The 16,080-nt window shown below is 38.9% G+C and overlaps 1 protein-coding gene across 5 annotated transcripts in view; it reads left to right on the forward strand.

Annotated features, from left to right (window-relative positions):
• Positions 1–4,788: 4,788 nt before the first annotated feature.
• Positions 4,789–16,080, forward strand: part of osbpl6 (oxysterol binding protein-like 6) — a 61,257-nt gene continuing 49,965 nt past the window's right edge. For 2 of the 5 annotated variants that reach the window (XM_035409136.1, XM_035409142.1), the window contains exon 1: positions 4,790–5,239. The gene's annotated coding sequence lies outside the window, so the exon portion shown is untranslated. Of the gene's footprint in view, positions 5,275–5,303; positions 5,646–11,684; positions 12,003–16,080 lie in introns of those variants that run through there. The other 3 variants (XM_035409139.1, XM_035409140.1, XM_035409138.1) reach the window with 3 other exon arrangements.

Raw genomic sequence — 16,080 nt, forward strand, 5'->3', positions numbered from 1 at the left:
AATTATAAATATAAAAACATCAGTGTTTATATTTTGGTACTTCTTTCTTTCTCAGTTTTCAAGCTGCATAAACTCTTCACTCCCAAGGAACCATGCAGAAATGACGCTATGCTACAGTTTCTTCAAGCACAGGTTGCACGACCCAAAAGTAAGATGGAACAATTTTTGAAGAATAATCAGGTAATATATACATGTACATCCTCTGGAGGCATATGGTCTTTGTAAGGTTACTTGAAGTACATTTCTTTGCTATAGACCACAATCCTAAATATCAAATGCCTAAATATCTACCACTATAAAGCTGGCAGTTTCTCAGACAATTCTGTAAGCATCTAAAATGTACTTAATTGTGCACAAAGACTGTCTGAGCCAATCAGGAGCATTCACTACTGAAATATCAAAAAATAAGGAATCCCTTTAAAAAGAAATTTATCTTTTCCTTTACGAATCATAGGTCTCAGATGCAGTTTTTGTGTCATAAACTTCAGACCATTCCCTATAAAGTCCATTTTAAAATCTAAAAGATGGTATAATTTTGAGCCAATTTAAATTGACCCATTTTGTGTCTATACATTCAGACTGAACCAGATTGCTCGAACCATATTTATGAATGGCAGGACACATCTTCCTAAACAAGACAAAATGTATTGTCTCAATATCTCAAATAATTTAGAAAGTATAGCTAATTTAACCTTAAACCTTAAACCAAGGACTTGCAATGCTAAAGCATATCTCAATCCAATTAAGGTCCAATTAAGAACCCATACTGTAGAACAGTCTTTTACTAAATTTTAAAGTAAAATTAGCTTCTTCAAAAGCATGGCTATCATGAGTGAATCAAATACAAACATTTATTTAGATCTCATGATCTGTTGCCTGATTTACCCATCTGAATACAAATCCAGTCACTGTCATCAATTATGCGTGAATAAAAAACAAATCTGTGACAGTACAGATGGCATCAATAAAATACTAATACTCCAAAACAGGAGATTTAGTGTTCGCGTGTAATGTCACATTCATTTCCAGATTCACATGTGACAGTTTAGAACTGAATTCTCTATACATGTCAGAGCACTTGCACATATTTGTATATTTGTATTTTCCCCTTATCTTTATTATAAGCCATATTGCTACAATGAAACATTTGTATGAAGCAAATTCATGATTAGCAATATTTCATAGTTAATCTGTAGAGGAACTAGCTGGTGTTAGCACATTTGTATTTGTAATCAAGGGTGTAGGGGGTTTGAGTCAACAATAGAAAATCTTATAGTAGGTACGGCTACTGAGTTTACTGTCTAGAAGTCTCTCAGGGTTCGGGGGGTTAGGACCCAGGCTCAGAGTGAAAACACGCAAAGCTCAAAAGGTTAGATTCAAATAAAGACTTTACTTTCAAAACAAACAGTGAACAAACAAAAGGCCACAAGGGGCAATTCCAAAAGAAAACTCAAATTCCTAAAACAGAAAAACAAGCAAAGAAACTCAACACACTCAAAAACCTCAAAACACAAAAAACAGGCAAGGGAACTCAAAACTCCTTGCAAAGCAGAGTAACTAGAAAATACTTGTGACACAGGGAACAAACAGCAAGGACAGAAAACAGTAGGATCCAGTACCCAACTCAGGCAAACAAAGAACTTAAATACACAGGGGGCTAACAAGACACAGGAATACATAATGCACAATCAACAGAGAGGAGAGGGACAACGAGATGGATAACGAGACACAGGTGAAAACAATGATTGAATAAATGAACACAATAATTGAATAAAACACAGAAGAAAGCAATGAGACAAACAAACCACAATACAAAGATGAGAAATGCCTCTGGCGGCCAAAAAAGGATTCACCAGAACAAAAAGGCAGAATCCTGACAAAGTCTTTACATGGAATACATCAAAATACAGGTGGTGGACTCTTGAATAGCACCACTGGATATTTTACGAAGTTGAAAGACAACCATCTATAGTGTTTACCAAATTAGCTTTTTAGTACTGGTAAAACATTAACTGACTTATACAGTAGCCTGTATCTATGTTAAAGAAAGCTGAATTAATAGTAGTTGGATAATGGTCTATGCTAACCTGCTAATTGTAATATGCATCTAAGGAGCTGGCTGAAATATCTATCTAAGTTTTGTATTGCTTGATTATCCATTCTTCGTAAGTATTAGTTAAAACATATATATGCAAAACAGGCTTCAAACCTTGCACAGATCTACACTTTCCACCTTTATTTTCACTTCTGTTTGGTTTAGGTAAAAAAATAAAAAATAAATAAATTGGGTCTAGTTTTAGACTTTTATTAAAAGAAGAATGATATTTTTGAGAGAGATGCGTTTCATAATCAGTGAGGAAACAAGTGTAAATTTGGTTCTTGTTTTGTGTTTCTATTTGTTGTTCATCATCTGAATTTCCTTTATGTCTTTTTGCATATATGGTTTCTTTGAATATAAAAAGGTGAAAAATAATTCAGATTATCAGTTCAAAATAATAAATTCTGTGTTAAATGTGATCTAGCTGAGGAAAAGGGCAACCATTAACCATATATATAGTTTATAACAGTTTCACAGGTGCAAATGTGTAAACAGAACACAAGGATTCAAATATACTAGAACGCTACTAGAATCCTGCTTAGTTTTTAAAATATTACCCAGAACAATTAATCTTGAATGGAAATATATTTTTGCTGTCAAAAAACAAGGTTTGGCACCGTCATGAAATCACCCTTGTTTTAAATTTTATACCTGTAGAAAATCTTAAAATGATAAACCATGTGTCAACCTCAGTATTTAATAAACACAATCCTAGTGAAAGTCACTACTGATAAAAATAAAGATCGTTTTTCTCCAAGGACAATTGGAATGGTTTCCTGTTACCTAGCAACTGGCTATGGAATTTTCAGCTGCAATTTTCAGAGGAATCACTTCATTAAAATCAGACTTTTGCTTTGGCTCTCCTTTCAGTGGCTTCTTATATAATGTTTAATTTAAAAATAAAATAATTCAGTGTGTTATAACAGCTATGTTGTTTGTATTGCTTTTATTTAAATTAAGTTTGAATGATTTAGCAAACTGTACACATTTGCCATCACATATAATGATGAAGGTCTAAATTATGGGTAAAATACCCAGCAGCTATTTTAAAGTGCAATCACCTGTATGCTCTCAAATGTGCTGAGGAAGGTCAGAGTACTCCTGCTGTTGTGGTGTAAAATTCTAGTTGAATTTAAACTTCCATGTGTATATATCCTTGCTGGTATTCCAGGAATGAATGCCATGAAATTGTTGATCTGGAATGGTCTATGAGTGCTGCCCTGGTGGTGTTCAGCAGGGACCAGGCTTCCCCCTCCCCAAACCCTCTACTCCCCACCACCATCCACAGACCAAATGGGGGGGTGGGTATTCACATTCATATGCCGTGAATGACATGCACATTTGACTGCAGAGATTTTAAAAGCATTTGCACCAAGCACCTGCTCATCACAGCCAGGCACCTGCTCGTCTTGTTCAATGAGAGATGGTGATTGCATGAGCTAAATAACAATTTACAATGTGCCTCAATCACAATCTATACATGTATCCAGAAAAAAGCAGAAAAGTTTGAATTTTTTACATCAGGTAAAAGAAATGTGCACCGTAGTCCATATAAACATCTTGAGTCAAAAAGGGGTGGTGGCAGTGAATTTTTGACTGAGGGAAAGAGGTCCGCCTCTACAGTACATGTGTTCATTTAAGTCAGAGTACCACATGAATTACTAACCTCTCCCTCTGATATCAGATAGTTTGAAGACTAGATGAAATTCCAACCACTAGATGGCAGACTAATTATTGCAGTAGTATAACTGAAATGACATCAAAATGCAGCAGCTATCACTGAGTTTTGGCATTAAGCATTGAAATTTACACAGGGTTTCTACTTTGTGTTGTTTTTCGTCCACTCAATCATTGGCAGAGCATTTTGTGCTCATGGAATTTACTTGATTTATATAACTGATTAAACAATTGTTTTGCTGTTATCTTTATTTCATAGAGGACTGTAACAGTAATGCAAAATGACGTATCTGTAAAGGTGAATAAAATATATATTAATGTTGCACCACTTTTGACTCACCTGCACTACATTGGATTAAACCTGAACGTGTGTTGTAGCCTATATCAGGCAAACTCTTTATAAATATGCACATACACTGCTGTTTGTGAAGTTTTTTCCCTGTAGTTTCCTGTTATTAAATAAAACTTTGAATTGAATGACCTTTTAAACTGACATTTACCAAATCCCTGCACATTACTGTATAACAAGTATGTCCACCCTTCCCATTCAAAACCACTGGTGGATGAGGGCCAGTTCTTCCTGGACCTTCCAGTGGTGAACTAAGTTGCTAGGACTTTTTTTTTTTTTTAAAGTCCCATCTTAGTTTCTTTTGCATTGGAGAAGTGCCTTAAAGTGAAAATGTCAGTGTATATGAATATTATATTCAACCCATATTATTGATATGTACTTTTGAAACTGAGGATACAGCTTCATTTAAGCAGAGCTCTGTGTGTTTCATGGTGGATATAAGATGATTTATCATCCAGTCCAGTTATGGTTAGGAACATTGTATAACATTGTATTCGCTGCATACCACAAGATTATACAATTAAATAAAAGTCATAGTATTTTTTGAAAACTTGGAAATTTGCAATTGCAATTTAATGCAGTCATGTTATTATTGGGCTACTTAACAGGAAATACACACTCACTAATTATACAGATTATCGAAAAACGTCCTAGTGCAGTAATTCGTCATTAGTTATTTTCATGTCATTCTCTTCATGAGTGTAAATCGCCAATAATAAAGTTTGAAATGTAGCTGGCTCATTTCACGTCACTTTCGAAGCACTAATTCCTCTGTTTCGAGTATTCTCCCGTGCCTCTTTTCCCTTCGAACCCGTGAAAGCCTTGTGTGGGATCCACTCCGGGCCTTAGCTCGTTCCAAACTTGTCTTGCTGCAGGGAGGAGCGCGGCGGAGCATCCGACCAACTGCATCCGAGAAACAGGCAAACACAGCACTTTTGGGGGTTTGCGTCTCTGTGTGACAACATAATGATTTGAAAGCGGCAATGGTCGTGAAAGGAAGCTGTTCAGCATCGTACAGTAACTGACCAAAATAACGGTCATATCTGTCTAGCTATTGTCAAAAGGTAGAGCATCTGTTTCCTGCACCAAGGAATGCCCAGCACAGCAAATCCCTGGTAAGCCGGTATTCTACAGTGATGTTCTTGCTTAGGTAACTATTCTTTACTCCAAAACCGTAGCAGGTTGCTAGTTAGCATGCTAGCTAACTACTTATTCAGTTAGCTTTGCGTTAGTATTGTGCTAGCTAGCTAAAGGTGAGGATTGCGATACTGTATTACCGGATAGTAAATCATGAACTAAACGGACACTAGTGAGTCACTATTGTGTGCAGCAAAAATAAAAATGGAAAATAAATGAATTAAGAATTAGATGATGAAAGGAATTCCGATACATCGTTTTTAGTGAGGAAGTCAGCTGTAGCTAAGTAGCTACTGTAAGTAGCTTTCTCGGTGGCCATGATATAGCCTAAGTTAGCAAGTGGCTGGGCACAGAACAGTGGAAGAGCTGGTCAAATGGAGACAGGTAATGGTGACATTCGTAGGAATTGAATGGGGTTATATTGAATTGAATCTTGAATTGTAAAGAAAAATATGTTGCTACTCAGTCGTACAGACATTCATGTATATTTCTGATTGCTATATAGGACAAATTTGAGTAGCCACCATAACGTAATTAGATAAATGGCGGCAACGTTAGCTACCTGTCTAAGCTGGGTGGGTTCCAGTGCCTCGGGGAAAGGGAACAACCTAGCTAGTTTGGTGGCGATTGTGCATCATGACATATTTGGTCACTGAGTTGTGACTTGATAATGATGGAGACATTTGATAATGCATAGTGTGCTTTTCTGATGTAAAGTGTGGACGTGCAACCTTAAACTATGTATACACCTTCATGACTATTCCTACAAAGAAAATAGCTTTTTCGAGCTACCACCAATGTGTCATACAGGTAGCCAACATTAATTTACTTCTGAGAGGGGATGAAGGCTTACGTTGGGGCTAGCTACATGAGTGTGTGTCGCCAGCACGCAAAAGTAAAATGTTTAGGTCGCTTGGCTTAGTGGCTGAACTGGAGATATTTATTAGTCATTAAGGCATTGCTTCAGCCAAGCAGTGAAGCGGCGTTCATCGGCTTGAGCACTTTGGTGGCGTTAGCAAGCTAGCCACCTAGTTCTTAGTAGAGCGGAGTAGCTAGGAAGTTATTAAAAGGTAAGTTGCTGTTTTCGACCCAAGGTCAGAAAATGACATTGCAGGATGGCATACATTTTGAGCTGTAGTGTTTCACGCAGTGTATATTCAAATTAAGTTCGTGAGCTGAACGCTGTTTGAATAATTTCTGAAAATGCCATGTATTGGTGGGTAGAGTTGGTATCCACTTGAAGAAATATTTGGTATCCACTTGAAGAAATATGCAATGCAGAATGTTGTCCTGTCGGAGATAGACCTAGACAGCATTACAGTGTGTCTGATATGAAATTGAGAGAAAAGTGTAGGCCCAGTTTTGTTTCTGTCACGCATCACGAGGAAGGGATATGATTAAATAAAACTGGAAGCTTCTCTGGAGAAAGGACTTTAGGCTGCTAGTTCGTTTGCTACATTTGCCGGATATATTGCAAATTGGTTCATCTCTACATTGAAGGCACTGCAGCTCACTTAGCCTATTTAGCTTAATTGCCAGTCACTGATGATCACCCTTTTACTGGGCAGTTTTTTTTATTATATGTGCATTAATAACAAAATAAGCAAGTGGTTATTGTCCTTAATGTGAAATTCATAGTGCACCCAGTTAAAATTCACAGCATGGAAATGTATAAAATATGGAAACGCCTGTATGCTGTTCACCAAGGAATCTCAAAAAAGGGTATGTTAAACCAGTTATGTAAAGTGTAGTACATGATCCATATAAAATGGCAGTGGGAATAATGAATAGCTTAACTATTATCTCCAAATGAAAAAGTCAAATCACTGAGGAATCCATTATGGCGTTGGGGACAAATGAAAGTTTATTGCTTTTGAATTAGGATACTGTGCTAATGACCAGGTGGAAGGTGATGCTCAAAGTCATATTTATTTTTGTGGAGAGCATACGTTTATATGTAGGCTATATTTCTGTGCGGTTCTTTGAGACATGGGCTTTTCCCCGCTCCCTGTATCAAATCTCTCAGACAATTGAAAACGTTATTTCCATGACACAATTGCTGGCATAGAGTAAAGTTTTGTTGGCAGAAAGATTAAACGCAAATTCATACACCAATAGTCTAGTTAGGTATGTAAATCTCCAATGCCCAAGGGGCTGATGGATTTCATTTTACCTTACTACTTGCATTGATAAGGTTCATACATTTCTAACTGAAGTGTAATTTAAACATAATGGCGCACTTAGACTGGGGAAGTCCGGTCCTGTGTATATTCATTTACTTTTTTACCACTTAAATGTGTCCTCTTGAAGGACTACTTGAACAAAGTAGAGGTGTTCCTGTATTTTTCATCCTCTTATCAATTTGGTAATGTTTCCACAGAAATGCAGGTTGCAAATTGTCTATCGCATTGGCCCCACCGGGAAAGGAGTTTTTGGGAAATTGCACATAGTCACCCCTTGTGGATTTTCAGGAGTTCTTTATGTTTCTGAGAAATGTACAAAACTGTGGCTGAACAAAACTTTAAGGACTGTTCCTGGTACCAAACCAGTACTGTTCAGATAGGAATCAGGGTAATTTCGGGGTCTGATGAGTCTATTCATAATGTAGGCTACATCAAATAAAACTTAAGGAGAATTTTAGCTGAACACATTTCAGTCAGACATGTTGAAGATGGCATTTACATCTCTGATTTTTTAATTCAATTTGTTTTGTCTCACATTTTTACTGTATTAGTTGTATATCTCTAACAAAAGATTTCATAGTGTGTTGGTGGAAACAAAGGCGTGGTACTTTTTCTTTGTAATGTGATCTGAAGACTGTAGTCTTGGCTGTTAGACCCAATTTTAATTATGCAACAGAATGGTAATCAGCATTAATGCAACACTGGCAGTGTTCAGCAATGAATATTATGTTGATTCCACCTGAACTGCTTCACTAATTGCATATAAGCCCCCCCCCCCACTCTCTCTCACACACACACACACACACACTCACCCTGCCATTTGCAGCTCAATCTTTGTTACTGTGAATTCAAGGCACATTGTCCTGGGAGGACAGTACAGCTGTTTGTAACTAGTGAAGTCTGTTAAAGTGTTAGTTTATCTGTTGTTGGCCTCATGTAATTTTTTCTTTTTGTTTTTAAGTTTTAAGAAAACTTGTAATAAAAAAACTAATCTCAGGCCACAATTTGCTTGCTTGGCTTCTGTTAATTTGCTTTTCCAGCTAGTTTTTTTGTTTTGATCCGTTCTTTTTATTTGATTTAGCCTACTTGTCCAACTTGACATGAAGTTCAGTTTATGTATAAGGGAGAAATGGCAAAATAATGTACAATGTATTGTCGGAAAATGTGAAATGAGTTCACTGTTACTCAGAGAGGAGGAGAATCGTGCTCTAGACAGAGATCTCAGAGATGTTTATGGTGAAGTAAGGAGAAAAAGGAAACCTTATTCGGGTATGGGCTGTGAGTAGGTACCTCCACAGCCCTGCGTCCAAACTAGCACTGTCTGTATGCTTCACATATTATTGTATCTGCTTGGGTATTCTCCGACTTCTTGGGTTTTCCCTCATAGTCCAAAGAGATGAATTGGTGTCATTTAAATTCCCATTGCATTTGAGAGCTTTGTGACAGGCCAATGGCCTGTCCAAGATAGGGTTCTGTTCTGTGCATTGGCCTGCTGGGTTTGGCTCAAGCTATGCTGCTCATAACCCTCTGTGGAATTAGCCTAGAGGCTGATTTAAAAGTGATGTCTGTCAGTTTCCAAAAAAGGAAAGAGAAATGGTACTGTCTGCAAATGATTTATGGTTTAATACACTACCTATCAGATGGGGTTCTGCATGTAAAATAACTCTGATCCAGTGTATGACCCTTTTATATCATTTAAATTGTGTGGAAATGGAACAGTAACAGATGTTTGGGCAAGTTTTCAGATGTAGTGTCATTTTTCTGTGACATGAATTCTGGGGAAACGTATAATCAGTAAGTATGGCTTTTAAGAGACCTGCCATTTTTTTACAGTTTTGACCATCTTACTCTGAGATTTACAGTGTATTTGGAAGCCAAAGTGAAGGAAAGCGGTCTGATATGTGGGGTTTTTGACAGATGGAGTCTGAACAGGTCCTGTAGCTGCAAGCTATTGGAAATTGACAACATGACTGTTTAGTGGAAACATGCCAGTTAAACCTTTATGGAGGAATGAGGGTCACCAGACCAGTTATGCCAGACAGTTCCTAATGTCCCGAGCTGGCTTTCTGCATTCCTGCAGAAGGTATGCACTATGCAATGCGGATTGTTTATTAGCCTGAAGGTAGGAAATGTGGTGTGGAGAGTGAGCATGACTACTGTCTTCTTGTGTTCAGTGCCCGCAGCCAGTTAGCTGCTCATTTTTGCAGCAGCTCAGGCAGCGTAAAGCTGTTTTATTATGAAGGTTGTGTAATAACATGGGCGCTCTGCTAAAGTTCTGACAAAGGAAGGAGGGGAGTCCTGGTTGTACACTGAGGTCATTGTTTTGAAGGCTGTGTCTTGTTACTGCACTAATTAGAAAACCTGGCTCCTTGCTTGTGCAAATTGGATTTTAAACCACTACGTCTTTGAAACGCTGACAGAGCTTTGGAAAGGACCGCAACAGATGGGGCACCCGTGACTTTCGGTCCACAATGCTGACCTCTGATTTCCCAGGATCTGTTTCATGCCAGTGGTTTAAAACAGATTGATGGATCCCAAGTCAATGCAGTCTTTGATTTTTTGGAACAAGTGGATATAATTAGGGTTATTTCTCATAGGGAGAAACGGGATAGAATTGGTGTCAGGCTTTTTAGTTGCAATGATCCATCCTAGAGTAGTCACGGATTCACTGGGAAGAATTGCTTATGTCTCTCTTTTTATATTTTTTATTTTTTTGCATTTTCTTTTTTCTTATACGCTGTTGAATTTATAATGGTGTGGCTTTTCCATTTTGGTCAAATATTTTCTTTGGTAATCCGCTGGTTACCACTAGAGGTGTAGTCACAACAATCTCAGAAAATCTTTTTATCTTGCTAAACTCAATTTTCAGTGGAGGCGTTTCTGTAGATATGTTTGGACAAGGCCGGCTTAAGAGGGCTGCATGCCCCCTTGCAGATAAACTGTTAAAACCTTTTGGAGAAACCCTTTCAGTCGGTGTCTACTTCAGTGCAGGAGCACACCTTATCTGAAGTGCAGATTGTGATTTCGCTCATTTAGATTTCTCAAGGGTTCTGTTGCGGAGAGGCGGATTACTTTCTCCAGAGACCTGCATGTACAGAACGCATTTGAAATACCAGGTTTTCTCACATGCTTTAGCTCACAATTAAATGGCTGCCACTGCTGTATTCTGTGCCTCAGTGCTTTATGGGTAAACTGGGATAACAGAGCTGGTGGGCAGAGAGGTAGACTACTAAGTAGGCCAGCTGTGTTTGAAAACACAATTATAGGTGAGAACTTCAGAGATATCACTATTTCAGACACAGGAGACATCTGTTTTTCCTCAGAGATCTTACTGTTTAACATTGTATATGTTACTGCAGATGCGTGCATGTGCATGGGCCTTCTTGATATTTGAGAGAAATGATTTGGGCCAGGTCTTGGGATTTATTGGCAGCTGTGGGATTGGATAGGGGTTAGATTTTGGTATGATGTCGAAAGTACAGTATGCTTGGTGACTGTGCTAAAATGCTGACTCATTCTAATGGAGGAATAAGTTTCTGAGCACTTTCGGATGCAAGATTTAGATATCAGTGGTGAAATTTAAACTCGAGTCCTCAATGAAATAAAAATTTACTAAATGATACTTTTTGTCTGAGTTTATTTTTATTTGATGATTCTATATGATGAACATGAAACCTCTTTATGGGGGAGCACAAGGTTGACAATATAATACTATTTAAAACCCCAGTCATTCAGAATCAATTTCTGAGAAGAATTACCTGTTATGGACTCTGTAATTACCTGTAATTTTTACCTGTAACTCCCAGAGATTTGGTGTCGTCTCTGAAAAGGAGCAAACCTGGACACACTAGACACAACCAGTGAGAAAAAACCTACAGAACAGGGCAGTCCCAGAAACGGCAGTATGCCTGAAACGAAACACTTTATTCTGGAGTCTGGCTCCAGTGCCGATTTAATTCATTTTTGTACGCAAGTGACAAGAGGCTTGTAGAGGGCTCTATATTAATGGAAGATATGTAAATGTAGCTACTCTTGATTTGGTTACTTAGAAAAACGCAATCTTTGAATGCAAATTTCAGGTGAAGCTAAAGATGCCTCGTTCCAGTTTTAGAAGCATTGAAAACAACAAGACCAGGTTAAAACCTAGTATATGGCTGGACCTAACACACGTGATCTGGCTGACCAATGGTGTAACTTCATAACTCAGTCACTCAGTTACTCATTCACTCAGTCGCAGACATTCGCGTTTGTAGGGCTAGCCCTGCTGTTGTGGTCCAACCAAAAAAAAGAAGATTGAAATGAACTGTGCTTCAGACACTACTGGAATACACAGTTTTTGTACCAGTAAGAACAAAATAGACCTGGGACAGAGTATCCTCTACCTTCATATCCTCTCTTCTGTACACATGGTTCGACAAGAACGAAGTGCCTGCAGGGAGCAACGGAGGGGGTGGCTAGCACCTGCATCTTTAAAGGCCCCACACAATTGCTTTCTGCTGAGTCACGGACAGTCAAAGGGGTATTGCATGTGTATTAACATGAGACCTACATTAGTCTGGTAAGTATGGGCTGTACTGCGGGGAACTGTTGGTATTGGTTAACCTGATAGAGCTGGATCCGGTGCCTGCATGTCTAAAGGCCACACAAAGCTGCACTCTGCTGACTCACAATGTTTAAAGGCGTTTTGTATATGTTTGTCAAGTTTGCCATGTTTGCCAGTGCCATTAAACAATAGCGGTGCCATGCCGCTGCGAGAATCAGAAGTGTGTCTGTTTACTGTGCGCCTGACCCTGCAGTGAACTTTTGCATGTGTGTTTTGTCCTGGGGCTCTCAGCTGACAGGGCTCTCTGTTAACATCTTTTCCAAGGAACACATTTGCTCCATAGTTGAAATATTTAGGAGCACACTAATGCGTCACAATTAGTTGATGTGCTCCTAAATTATTTTTCCAGTTAGCACACATTTTCAAGAGCAATTGCTCCTAAAATGGGAGCACTGTAGAGCCCTATTTGATGCAATTGACATACGGAACCTAGCCTATTTATTGTCGCGTTCTCAAGCTTTTCAATGTAAATGCTATCTTGAGCGTGTGTTTTCTCACGACATTGACAGAGAGAACATTATTAACAACAGGTGAGAAGATTTCTTAAGAAGTATTCTGGGGTAGCTTTAGCTGGTGTATCACTCCCTGAGATATTAGTTTCACAAGTGTCTGATATGTGTGGAATGAGAAATTAAGTTGAGGGGTATCACAAATCAGTTCCTATCCTGGATGTATCACTGGTTAGCTAGCAAAATAACATCAGCCTGCTAAAAAAAGGTTAAATAACTTTCTACAGTTTTGGACAGCATTTCAGTTTTATTATATGTTTTTCATTGGCCCAGTTTTTCTGTGTGTGATAAAGGATATTTTAGGTTCTGACAACCTCTTTACTTTACAGCAGCAGGAATATGGGCATTTGAGAGTATATTCTGTAAAGCAAGAAACTATGCTTCATTTAAGTCCAGCTTGTTGGGGCTTGTAGGCTAAATGAGGCTAAATGAGTCCCTCAATCTCTCATTTTTTACTAATCCTTAAGATTTTTACCGTTGGTGTTTGACGAGCATTGGCTATAATTTGTTTAACTTTTCCCTTTTTTAATTTCATTTGTTGGTTTTCTTCTTTACCCCCTTTTTAATTGTATCAATGATTGTTGTAATATGTTACTAGATTTATTCTATGGATGTGGTCATTTGTGCAAAGTATTTTAGTTTCCACACATGCGCACCTTACATTGTATAGCCTAATTGATGGGAGGGTGTTTATTTTCCCCCCCGGTACGGCCCTTGCACTCATGTGTTTTTTGACTTGTAGACGTTGAATCGTCAGTCCCACCCTGTTTATCATTAAAACAGTGTCGATTGCCCTGAGCAGTGTGTGCTCCAGTGTTCCTTATTTTGGACCAGTCCTCGTGAAATGTCTGGGTTAGGAGTTTTTACTCCAGTTTGACCATCCTGGCTGTTGAGCATCTGTCCAGTCCTTTTATTTAGCTGGCTTGAAGCATGTTGGGAATCTCTTCTTTACAGCTTGTAGGGGGTGTTAGCTCTCCTGAAGTTGTATGTATTTATTATTCTTTAAAAAATGTAACATTAAATGTTATGTTCAGTTGGAGCTATTTCCTATGACAAATGTAGCATTAGCCTGCTGCCCTCGAGGACATGTACCGGCACAACACAAAAACTGGTATTTGTGTTTATAATTGTTAATGATGCTATAAAAAATATTATGTGCATATGTACGTCCTCTGGGTACATAATGTTGCTGTAAAAGCTGCTTTGGAATTACTTGAATTGACTTGCTTTAGACCACAAACCCCAGAATGCCCCTATATGTGCTATTGTAAAGTTGGCATATTGTCAGAAACCTCTAGAAAATCTTCAGGGCACACAAAGATTGTCTGGACCAGTTGAAAACGTGCACCAAACCTGAAATAATATAACAGAAAAAACCAGAAAGGAGAAGGTGTCTCTGCCCTGATGCTTATCCCTGGGCTGGCTGATACAAGGTCTTTATTTTAAATTTGTGTGCAGAACATTATTCTGAGTGTGAAGGGCTGTGTCGGTGTATATTTAGCTTTGGACACGGTGTGACTATGAAATGAGCATATTCTGATGTCCTTCATATTGAGAGATTTCATGTGTATTTGTTTGAGAGGTGAAGCCCTTGAGAAGCCTTTGTGTGCACTGCTCTGTGTGTTTGTCAAGTGCACGTGGGCCATACTTTGATTTTTGAGAAGCGCCTAGGCCTATAATGTGCTGTACTTAAAGTGGCTTTGTAAAGTACCCCGCTACTCAAATGGCTATAAAGCACAAATGTATTTGTTTCTTCAAAAGACACCTTTGGGCTTGGGAGCCTGGGTTTGAGGGCCTGGTCCTGGGGCCTGGTTTGGGTGGTCTTGCCATTTGCTAGGTCTGATCTGCTGGCACTCCTGGGTTCTGCCCCTCTGTCCTTGTCCTATGGGATCTGTTTGGGCCAGGGCTGCACAACAAGGGCAAATCCATTTCAGGATTTTGTGCCAACATTTCCTAACATTTTTTGAATTGGCCCAGTCATATCTTGATCTGACATGTGTATAAGCAACAGCTAGAGTCACAGACGGCAAGTGTATCCTAGAGATTTCACTGTGCTCAAGCACAGCAGTGAAGCAGCATAGTTTATAGAGCTGTAAGAAATGGTAATCAGTTGGAACAAAATCCAGCATGCAGATCGGCCCTCCAGGACCGGAGTTGTGCACCCCTGGTTTGGGCGCACACCACGTCGGCAGTAGTGCATCAGAGCTGTTATCCCCTGAATTGTGCTTATGTCATGAGTTTGCAGTATATAGCTATTGCACTGTACTGTATTACGAGTAATGCTGTCAGCTTGTTATACAGTAATGTCCAATGTTGTTCATTATGAAGAGGATTTATTTCAGGACATAGTGCTTGATGTGGATGTCTGGCCCCTTATTCTTAAAAGCTTTGTGTCTGAAAGTAGCCCTGAACTCCGGGAAATTCAGAGAATAGCTGGTGGTTTTCTCTGAAGTTTTAAGTACTGTATGCATCCTGTCATTCGTGAATGGTTTTTACGATTTAAGACTTTAAAGAGCTTCTAACAACACAGTTATCCACTTATTGTAGTAGGTCACTGAGGAGAACATCAGGTTTTGTAATTTCTTGAAGGAAAAAATTGTTTTGGAACAGTATTTTTGAGAGCTGTTTTGCAGTTTGAGGAAAAGGAATACACGCACATTCAGAAAGGTTAGCATAGTCTTAACAGATCAGATTAGGCAAACATTTATTTTGATACATAGGCCTAGATACTTTGGACATTCTGGTGTTACTTACCTAGAGGGGGAGTGGACTCCCCAAATCAGAAGTTTGGCCAGTCTTGCATTATTAGCGGAGAATGAACAAACTGTGTCATTGACAAATGTGGGCTTCAAGTTAATTATACAAGTACTGTTCAATAAGGTGGTAGCCTATGAAATGAAATTGATCAGTATCACCTGTGCTTCAATGGACGATAGACCGTAAAAAGGTACTCCAAGACCAAGCTTATATCATATATATACTTTGTGCACTGCATTGGCAGGACTTCTGAGCAAGCTAGCATGGAAATTGGAGTCCTTGAACACCTTTGAGTAGTAATCATGGCTCCATGCTGAAGTAATGGCCTATGCCGTTAACCTAAATTTAAGACTTGTGCTTTGTCAATTTGTGTTATAAATATGCCTCTTAGTTTAAATGAGGGACTAGTAGGTTAGTAGGTTTTCTTGGCTTAAGTCTGTGCTGAAGAATGCTGTGAGGATTTGTATACATATTTGAGACTGATCCATTTGATAATAAGGAAGATGATACTGCAGTGTGAGTATCCTCTCACTTCATTGGCTGCCTGTTACTAGTCATATCAAATCTCAAACCTTGTTGCTAACGCAACGGGAAGGCTAATTGAACTGCTCCTCCATGCTGCCAGTCAATCTCCAAACTGTACACCACTGATCTTTCTGCTCTGCAATCCCGGGGTGACTGGCTATCCCCTCCCTACGTAGTCTCTTCCAATCATGATGCCTGTTAGTACTGGCCCTCAGTGATGAAACAAACATCCCATGGTGATC

This window comes from Anguilla anguilla, chromosome 3, assembly GCF_013347855.1.
Source record: "Anguilla anguilla isolate fAngAng1 chromosome 3, fAngAng1.pri, whole genome shotgun sequence".
NCBI lineage: Eukaryota > Metazoa > Chordata > Actinopteri > Anguilliformes > Anguillidae > Anguilla > Anguilla anguilla.